We start from the raw sequence: 10,559 nt of genomic DNA on the forward strand, positions 1-10,559 counted from the left end.
AGAGCAGAGTCGGTAGTCGGCACCCAAGAGATTCAGCTACTAGCTCGGTGCTTTCAGGACATTTGGGTCTCTGTGTTTGTTTTGTGGAAGACATGGAGAGCTTTCAGTAATCTAGATGTGAGTCACTGGAGGTCAGTTAAAGGTCACCTGTGGAGAGGTAGGTCTGCCTGAAGATGTCCCGATTCAGAGCACACTGATGGGGACACCGATGCGGATGAAGCCACCGGAGGCTGGTGTCAAAATTACAGCCGTATAGGGGTTCCTTCTCAGTGGGAAGCCTGCTGCCCCCTCTCCCACTCCCCTGCTCGTGTTCCCTCTCTCACTGTATCTCTTTCTGTCAAATAAATAAATAAATAATCTTTAAAAAATTACAACCATGCAGCTATGGAAGTTGCTCAAACACAAATGAAAATAAGTCTTAGAAATAGCTGTTAGTGTGCTCTAGATTAAAAACCTCTTTGCTTTTATATATGCTATTTAAAAATTAATAGCCTGTATTCAGCTGAATATGCTCAATTGGATACATTTTTCCATACTTAAGATCATCCACTTACAGAAGTCAAGCAAAAGCCTCTTCCCTTCATTTGCTGAAATCTCAGCAGCTGTAGACATGTGCGGGTAGGTTTGGTTGCTGCGGGCTCCTCGCCGCCTTACACATTCTCTTCTTTCAGTCTTGGACGTAGGGCCAAGGAGACACCAGGGAGTTCCTGGTGCCGCTTACCTGCTGGCTTCTGGCCAGCGGTTGTGTCCCACCCTCCCTGGTCTCTAATCACTTCTCCGCACCACCCCCATTCATTACTGAACATAAGCCCCAAAGTAAGAAATGAACGCGAGCTATAAAGTGAGTGAGAATCCAATAGCACGTCCGTTCACATTAAGCTGTTCTCTTGGTGAATAAAGAAAATCCCCTTCAGTCAATTGAATTGTAATGGAAATGGTTTTTAAAAAAAAAAGAAAGAAAGAAAGAAAGAAAACTGGTGTATAAGGGAAGGTAATTGATACTAACCTAATTCGCAAGACTTTTTATTCGTGTTCTAGAAGTGACTCTGGTTGTCAGAGTAATGGCCCCCAAGGTGTTCACGTCCACATTCCTGGCACCTCTGAATGTGGTCCAGAATCTGACAAGGGAAGCGAGACTGTGTCTGCAATTCAGGCTCCCGGACGTCAGATCTTAGGACAAACGAGCACGCTTGATCGTCTTGGCGGGCCCCTCGCGTTCACAACGGATTTGTACTAACCATGATGTTTCCTGGTGTTTTTTGTTGCTGTTGTTGTTGTTGTTTTCATTATTTCAAGACAAAATCTTCCTTTTTTATTTTTGGTATTTTCTTCACGTACTTCATATAAATATACTTCCCTGAGTTATGTACGTACAGCTCTCCACCACACTCCTGCTAAGGATTACTGCTCTGTTCTTGTGAGGGGGGCAAACTGTGAATTCATTTATTTTTTTTTTCTTTTAAAGATTTTTAAAAATTTATTCATGAGAAACAGAGAGAGGCAGAGGCCGAGGGAGAAGCAGACTCCCTGCTGAGCAGGGGGTCCCATGCGGAACTCATCCTAGGACCCCGGGATCATGACCTGAGCTGGAAGCAGACGCTTCACCATCTGAGTCCCCCAGGCGCCCCCGTGAATTCATGTCTGTGTTAAGTGCTAAAATAGCAACAGGCACAGAGTGTTATAGTGACAGGTGGGACATGTAGATGCTTGGGGTGTGTGCATGTGTGTCCAAGATGTGATGCTTGAAGATCGGTACAGGATGGGACATGAGTCAGGAAAGACCAAGAGGGTTTGTAAAATGAGACGGAGTGACAAATGGGAGTGATTATTCTTGGGGGAAAAGCATACACACACACACACACACACACATATGCTACAGGGAAACTGGGGGAAATGCTATGTGACTGGAATGATAGGGGTCATAGGAGGGAGCGGCAGAAGTTGAGTGTGAAGAGCCTTACAGACCCAGTGAGAGGCTCTTGGACTCTGTCCCAGGTCCACACATGCAGAGAAGTCTAGAAAGGGAGACCGTTGGGGGCTTGGGATTCTCACTGATCTCAGGGAGGGTGTCAACCTTTTGGGTGCCCCTTATTTGAGATGCTGTTACACAAGAGTCTTTGAGCCCAGGAAGCTCCTACCTTAATTTGGGCAAATACTCTGATTTCCAAATATAATATAGTTAATGCTTTTTACTTGTTCTTAAGTTACCTAGTTTAAAAAAAAATACTGAATTTGCTCCAGTTAACCTAAAAAGCAGCCTTCTGCTGATGCATGGGTGGGGAAAAGGACGGTGGTGCTCGCGCCTGCATAGCGGGCAATCTGGGGCGGCCGGTCGAGTCCGGCTCACCGTGGGTCACGTTGGGGGGACAGCTGAATGCCACCGGGTGTCACTAGCAGCGTCTCCCTCTTGCTTACTGTTGAGTTATAGTAGAAGCAATTAGTCCCTTTACTTAAACATCACTATAGCTTACAGCCACGGAAAGCAATGATGACCGTAATTTTCATGAAAGGATGAGTGATGGACTCTGATGAAGACTATAAGACTGCATTTTGCCGCGTAGTTTAGTTGCTAAACTTTGACCCCTGAGGAATGCATTCTGATTTGGGGATGATGGTCATAGTTGTATAAATTCCGTCTGGCAGCTCCAGGAAGGGAGCAGCACTCAGAATAGAGTCAGAAGGTGACGTTCTTTGTCACTGTACAGGGAGAAGACTGATCCATGAACCAGTGTGATTACAGTCAAACAGGAAAGACGAACAGATGCGAAAAACACTGCAAAAACAGCATTCATGGTAGTGATTAGGCTAAGAGTTTACACTCCCAGCTGAATCTGCAAATCTCAAGGCACAGTTACTGAAAGTGCTCTTCAAGGACTTTCAACAATAGCTGTTTCTACTGAACTAGAAGAGTTTTTCAGAACCGAGTGTTTCCTAGCACTCGCTCCTGAGTTCATTTTTGTGTTCTGCCCAAATCTGCTTTGGGCACATTTATTTAGTGAAACTTGATCTCTTGCCTATATTTGACTCTTCCTATGAATAAAAACTTAAGTAATTTTAATTAGGTAATTTAATCACCATATATTAGAATTACATAGCTCCGTAGAACCCTAGATTATTTCATATATTCCCAATAATCCTATCTTGTGCTAGACTTTATCAGACCAGACCTTTTTTCCCCAATATAGTAGAGAAGTTTGCATTTTATGACTGTGTCATCTGTGTTGACTTGTGTTCCTAATAAAACGCTTTTTGTTTCTTAGTGGATTTAGTCATCCTGAAGATCGTGCTCATTCCTGAGTTCTGGTTCATGCTCGCCATTGATTCCCGTTGCAGGAGAATCGAGAAGCAGATTGTTCATTGTTGACAGTGAGTATTCTAAAATTATAGACTTTTTAAAGCTGGATCTGGATCTTCCTTATGAATGAAAATGCTCTCTGTCATGAGGGTGCATATAGTAGTGATTAAGGGCAAGAATTTGGTGCCCGGCTGCCTCTCATTGAGTTCTGACCCAGCCTGGCTCTATGCACTTGAGCAAGTCCCTTAATTTACATTGTCCTTAGTTTCCATATTGAGATAATGAAAATAAAAAATAGGACCTTTCATGATTGTTGTGAAATTTGAACAAACCAGTGCACACTGACTAGGATGACGTGTGTGCTCCCTTCTCTGACAGTAAGAGGACTTTCCTGGGGTCCTTCACATTGAGGGAAAAACAGACACGGAGCTTATCTATGATCATTAATAAATGAAGGTACTATTTGTAGGATCAGCTTGTAATTGGTCTTGAGGAAATACAACTGTTGCCATGAGCTGTCTTACATTTCTAACTTTGTTACAGAATATTATGTTGTTTTAATAAATATAGGCTAGGAAGTGGAGATAGAAACGGGGCATGGTGAGAAGCATATGAAATAGTCACCTGTCCCTGGAAAGAGAGAAAAAAACCTGTAGGTTTTCTAGTTTTGGCCAATAGTTCAAGAAGCTCTTCTTTGCAAGTGTATGGGGCCAGGCTTGGAACCCTTCAAATTAAAGAAAGTTCCTATCTTCAAGGAGCTTATAGGTATCAAAAATAAAAGTAAACAAAGTATATATGTGCTGCACATACATTCATACACATATACAAATGGGGGTATAATTAAGAAATTCCAAAGGGAAGATTATCTCTTTCTTAGACCTAGTGTTTCTGAAAGATCGTTCTGTTTATGGTGTGTGTGTTTGTGTGTGTATATGTGTGTGTGTATCTATTTTCTGGAGAAGTAGATTTGAAACATGGATCCAAAGTTGAGACGTTTCACCATGCACTGTACCTGGTCAAGTGTAGTAGTGATTCCTGTTGTGTGAAGAGACACAGAAATGTTTTCTCAGTCAGTAATTCATACATGACGGAAAATAGGTAGTGACCCAGTCATCAAACAACGATGTGTCAAGGATTGTTATGTGACTCATTTATAATTAGAAAACCATAGTATCTTATTTTCCCCCAAGCAGTTCAAATGTATTCTGTTCTCCTGTAGCTATAAAGAGGTTGGAACAGGATGATTATCCCTCTTTCATGAGTGAGCTGAGGTCATTCCAGGGTAAATTTCATCGAATCCCTTCCACCGAGTCAGGAGAATGGGACTGACAGAGAGCTGTGGTAAACCCCTAGCATTTCCTGACAAGGCGGAAGGTAGAATTTTGTTCAGTTAGAGTTTATTAGAAAATTCTGCTGTGAAAGTAGTTTTATTTTCAAGGTCTTGGGTCATTATGAACCAGACATACTAGTTACCACAAGCTGTCAGGGGATCTAGCAAAACTTTCCATGTAGTGATGAAAACAGCGATGGCAGGCACAGGCCCCTCTGTGTGAATTCCTGAGTGCTCTGGGCCATGTTTCCTGGAGATTGCGCAATGACTTGTCCCTGGTTAGCTTTGAGGGGATTATAGGAACATAGCTTTACTGGATTGCTTCCCACTGACTTGGGCTTTTTTGAGAACCCTTTTCCATAGGCCAAGAGTAATCAAATTCAGTCATCAGGAATGAGCGCACTAACTTTCCCTAACCATCATCCTAAATTTTGCAATTATTTTTCATAATTCTCCCATCAGGGATTGAATTATTTCTCGATAAATAAAATGAATCAGTCAGATACATAGGCTTCCTCTCCAGAGGCTTCATTCTGAGGTACTGATGTTGGGGCAAAAATTTTTACACTAATTGTCGAAAATGAGCATTTTCATTGGATTTGTTCTGGAACTCAGAACAGTGCTATGTGGCAGCCGCACAGACAAACAGATCTTATGCTGCGTCTGTGTGAGTTCTTAGAGCAAAGTTCTGTCGGAGGATACGTGGTCATCGTATAGGCAAATAGGAGAGAGTAATAAAACATTACGGTATAATCTGTGCGCCCCCGTTCCTGGTCCAAGCAGTTAATACTCGTATTTAATCTTTGCAACAGTCCTCAGTATTGATAATTGCAGGTTTTTGTTTATTTTTTTTCAAAAACGGCACACCGCATTTCAGAAAACAAACGCTCTTCGGTTACGCGCGGACAGAGCTGCTGCGCGTCGTGTGCGCACCGGGATCCGGGGTCTCTCGGGCTCCTCTGGCCGGAGCTGCGCGCCACACCGCGGAGCAGCGGCGTGACCGTGCGACAGGCGTGGCCGTGTGTCGTGTCTAAGCAGACGCTCGAGGAGCCGGGCTGCGGCTGCCGGCTTCGCTCCGCCGGAGAACGAGGGGCTCAAAGCAGAGCGCGCCGCGGGCCGGGGCGCTGGGGAGGGACCAGAATGGAGCCGCGGCCGTCTCGGCCCCGCACGGAAGCTGCGCCGCGAGGGACCCTTCCCTGCCGGCCGTGGGCACGACGGCCGCTTGTTGCCGCCGCGGGGCCTCCCGGACCGACGCCGGACCGGAGACCGGACGTTCGCTCGGCCCAACTTCAGAGCTCGGCTGCGTCCTTCTAGACGGTGTGACAGTCGCCGTCTGAGCCGGGAGCCCTTCGCCGGCGCGTCCTCCCCAGCCGCGCACCCGCCGCTGGAACGCGCAGAAACTCGGGTTTCTGTCGTTCCTTATCTTTTCCCCTTTATCTGTTACCATGGACGGGCGAACGACAGAGAATCACACTCATATCTCTCTCTCTCTCTCTCTCTCCCTCTCTCTCGTCCGGAAGTCTTTACGTGCTCCCGGCCCGGCTTATGATTTCTGTGCCCCACAGCGCGCGTCCTGACCCCGCAAGTCCTGCTGCGCGGCAGCACAGAGGGCACAGGGAGCACAGGGAGCACGGCGGGGCACAGGGGCATAGGGAACACAGCGGGCACTGGGAGCACAGCGGGCACAGAGGGCACAGGGAGCACGGCGGGCACAGGGAGCACGGAGAGCACACGCACAGCCATTCTTGTGCTCAGGCTTAGCCACGTGCTCTCCAGTCCACAGGGCTCTCGCGTCTCTAACGTGCTTTAAATGCATTTTGACTTTCTAATCCATGAATTAGAAAAAACCCACGTTCAGCGAGACCAGAGTTGTTCTTACCACATGCGGGAATGAACGCAGGCCGTTATAGATGGCCCCAAGGAAGTCATGTTCCAAGAAAGACTGTCCAACCACATCTCTCCTGTGTTCTAAAACGTCCAGAACGGCCAACTTCTCATGGGCCGATGGCCTTGTAATGTTGTTGTTTGGCAATGGCTGGGTGAAGTTTCTGGCAGAAAGCAGCCAAGGGACTTTATTCAAGGACTGGACAGCCTGGTCCTCATCAGTGGTCTAAGTGTGCAGGCATTTCCCTTGTAGGAAATATTTTCACTTAAAAATAAATCACGAGAACATTCTTAAGGATAAAAACAGCAGCAAAAAAAGATACTGGCTCAGTTTTTGGTCAAACTTGTTATATAGTCCCAAAAGTCAAATGAAAATCATAATAGTTTTAAAAATTGTTTTTAGTGGAATATCCAGTTTAATTTAACTGATATTTTTTATTTTGTTTTCTGTATTATCTCTGTGTGTGATTTTTTAAAAAAGATTTTAGTTTATTTGACTGAGAACAAGAGAGATCACAGAGGGAGAGGGAGAAGCAGACTCCCTGCTGGGCAGGGAGCCCGATGTGGAGCTTGACCCCAGGCCTCTAAGATCATGACCTGAGCCAAAGGCAGACACTGCACCAACTGAGCCACCCAGGTGCCTTATGTATGTGATTTTTTTTTTTTTAAGTAATTCTGTGTTAAGGAAGGTACTAACAATGGCATTTATTTATAGGGTAAGCATATACGCTTTTCTTTTAAGTTTGAAAGATTCTTTCTTTTTGAAGAGTGAGGTTATAAGATTTGATAACATTAAATTAAAAGATAATTTATCCTTGTGTATTTACGCCAAAGAGACAAATGTGGTGATCCAAAGGGACAGCTACACCCCAATGTTTAGAGCAGCGATGTCCACCATAACCAAAGTATGGAGAGAACAGAGATGCCCGTCGAGAGATGAGTAGATAAAGAAGATGTGGTGTATGTATACAGTGGAATATTACTCAGCTGTCCAAAAGGATGAAATCTCGCTATTTGCAATGATGTGGATAGAACTAGAGAGTGTTACGCTAAGTGAAATGCATCAGTCAGAGAAGGACAGTTATCATATGATCTCTCTGATACGTGGAATTTAAGAAGCAAAACAGAGGAAAAAAATGAAACAATAAGACCAGAGAGGGAGACAAACTGTGACAGGCCTTTAATCTCAGGAAACAAACTGAGGGTTGCTGGAGAGCAGGGCTGGGGCGACGGAGTGAGGGGCATCGCAGGTGCACATGGTGTAACGGGCACTGGGTGTCATGTGAGACATGAATCACTGGCCTCAATCTCTGAAGCTAATGATATGTTAATTAATTTGATTCAAATAAAAACAATTTATCTTAATTATAGGGTAAATGAATACGGAAATGTCTATTTTGAATTCATGTGACTCAGAATCCTTATAATCACTGCTAACATAATGATGATTTTGTTCTTATAATAATTACCTGATGCTGCCCTTTCCTTTCGAGGATTTAAGGGAACCTGGTGTGCATGCCTGTAGAGGCAAAAGAAAGGATATATCTTATTAGTGTCAATTTTGGCTAATAATTTTCTCATTAGTTTTACTCTATAACAATATCCCAAATCCATTGCTTGTTTTATATTCATGGTAGTAATCACAATAAACTTAAAACTCCCAAGAGTTCTTGCTGAGAAACTTGTGGAAAGATCTCAACTGAGATACAAGGCTGTTAAGAATGAATTCTTTTCATTTCTGTCCAATTCAGCTCTTTATATGCTCAGACTCTGTTCTTACTGTCTGATTAATTGGCACAAAAACATCCTTAATATAAACTTGCAGATATGGGCAAGTAGTGTCAGTTGAACCAAACTCCCTACAGAAAGCAGCCATAAAACCTGGGGGGAAATGCTGTATGTTTATTTATTTTTATTTTTTTTAAAAAGATTTTTATTTATTTATTTCACAGAGATCGCAAGTAGGCAGAGAGATAGGGGAAAACAGGCTCCCCGCTGAGCATAGAGCCCAATGTGAGGCTCAATCCCAGGACTCTGGGATCATGACCTGAGCTGAAGGCAGAGGCTTAACCCACTGAGCAACCCAGGCGCCCCAAATGCTGTATGTTTAGAAGTTGCTAAGAGAGTAAGTTTTCATCAGGAGGGAAAAAAAAATTGTAACTACATGGGATGTTACATGTTAACTTGTTATAGTCATCACTTTGCAGGGTATATGTAAGTCAAATCATTACCTTTACCCCTAAAATTAATACAATGTTATGTATCAGTTATATCTCAGTATTTAAAAATCTGGGGGGGAAATTCCCCCCCACACACACACAATAATCCAACACCACAGGCAAGATAGAAATGTGAATAGAAACTGAAGTGAAGTACCTGTTTGAAAGAAAGAAAAACAATAAGGACTTACTCCTTACGCAGCTTTTAGCCTAAAGGTACATTGCAGTTAGCACCAAGAAGGCCAACTGAAAGGCCCTTGGAAATCTTTAGTCTTCTTGGTTTGGAGAACCAGTGAGTAAGTTTGGAGACAACCACGGTGACTGGAATTTTAGACTAGACCCTGGAAAGGATCCCACTAGAGGGCACTAGCCCAGATTCTACGTAGGAACTATTCCCTGAACCGTGGCCTATGCATGTGCTGTGCAGATTGTCAGCAGCTCTGCTGAGGCAAATAGAATGAAGAAAACATGTGAGCTGCCACCCACCATGGATGGGGGCTTTTGCCATTTTACCTCAGCCCTGTTAACTGCCTGATATAAAAAAATATAGCGCTTTTTGGGGAAACAAAAAAATTCATAATTTTCTACAACAAATAATTCACGGTGTCCATGGTATAATTCAAAATTACATGCCATATGAACAAATAAGAAAACATGTTTTCTCTAGGGGAGAAGCAAATGTTGGAAATTTTGAGATAATCTAGATATTAGAATTAGCAAGTGAATATTTTAAAGTGGTTTTGTATTTATGCTCAAGTATTTTTTTTTAATTTTTCAAAGGTTTTATTTATTTATTAGAGAGAGAGCATGAAAGGGTGGAGGGTGCGAGGGGGGAAGCAGGCTCCCGCTGAGCAGAGAGCCCGATGTGGAACTTGATCCCAGGACCCTGGGATCATAACCTGAGCCAAAGGCAGATGCTTAAAGAACTGAGCTACCCGGGCAGCCCTAGGACTTTTTTTTTTTTAATCAAAAGTAAAATTGGGTATTTCTTAATAAAAGTAGGGTCAGTATCCTTGGAAAACACATCACTCCTCATAAGGTCCACACACACAATGTCTACAAATAGTCTCTGGTTTAGGCTGTGTGCAAACATTCCAGTAGTTTCTTGCCCATTGGATAAGAAATGTGTGACAATACAAATTCCTGTAGTTATGCTGAGAGGAAAAATTCCATAGCAGTCATCCTCCTACATTCTGCAAGAGAACATTATCAGAGCAGGTCAGATCTTCTGTGTCTTCTTCAGATGTTACATAGCAGTGGGCCGGCGTCCCTCCCATGATGAGAGCCTTCCATCAACTGCTCGGCCCAGAGACACAAAGTATCATAGGATTTTAGAGTAGAGTCTTGTAACGAAGGTTATTTGAATGAACAACTTTTGCGAGGATTATAGAAGGAAACCTTAAGAAGTGAAGATGGTCTTTGTGAAATTGTGTAATTTCCGGCATAGATGCATGTAAATGCTGAGGTCAGTCTTCAGAGAAAAGCAGGGCATTTTGCATCAAATGTTAACACTTATTACAGCATAGTTTCTGTTCTGTATTTAGATTCAGATATTGAAGGGAATAATGAGAAAATCCAGTTGCTCTCTTTTAAGGAGACTTTCCAGATACACAGATAAATACATAATTATCATAAAGGAAGAGCACAATGTTTTGAAATTCTACATACATTTTCCAGGCATTTATTTTCTGAACAAAGAACAAGAAGAAGGAGAAAAACAGAAGGAAGGTTGACCACATTCGAGTACACCGCTTGTTCTGTAAGCTCTAGAACTTTGTTAATGCTGTGCAGGGCCCAACCAAGCCCAGAGCCAAAGCCCTTTACTACAGGG

The sequence above is a fragment of the Mustela putorius genome, unplaced genomic scaffold, assembly GCF_011764305.1.
Source record: "Mustela putorius furo isolate JIRA1106 unplaced genomic scaffold, ASM1176430v1.1 tig00000198_pilon_pilon_pilon, whole genome shotgun sequence".
NCBI classification, from domain to species: domain Eukaryota; kingdom Metazoa; phylum Chordata; class Mammalia; order Carnivora; family Mustelidae; genus Mustela; species Mustela putorius.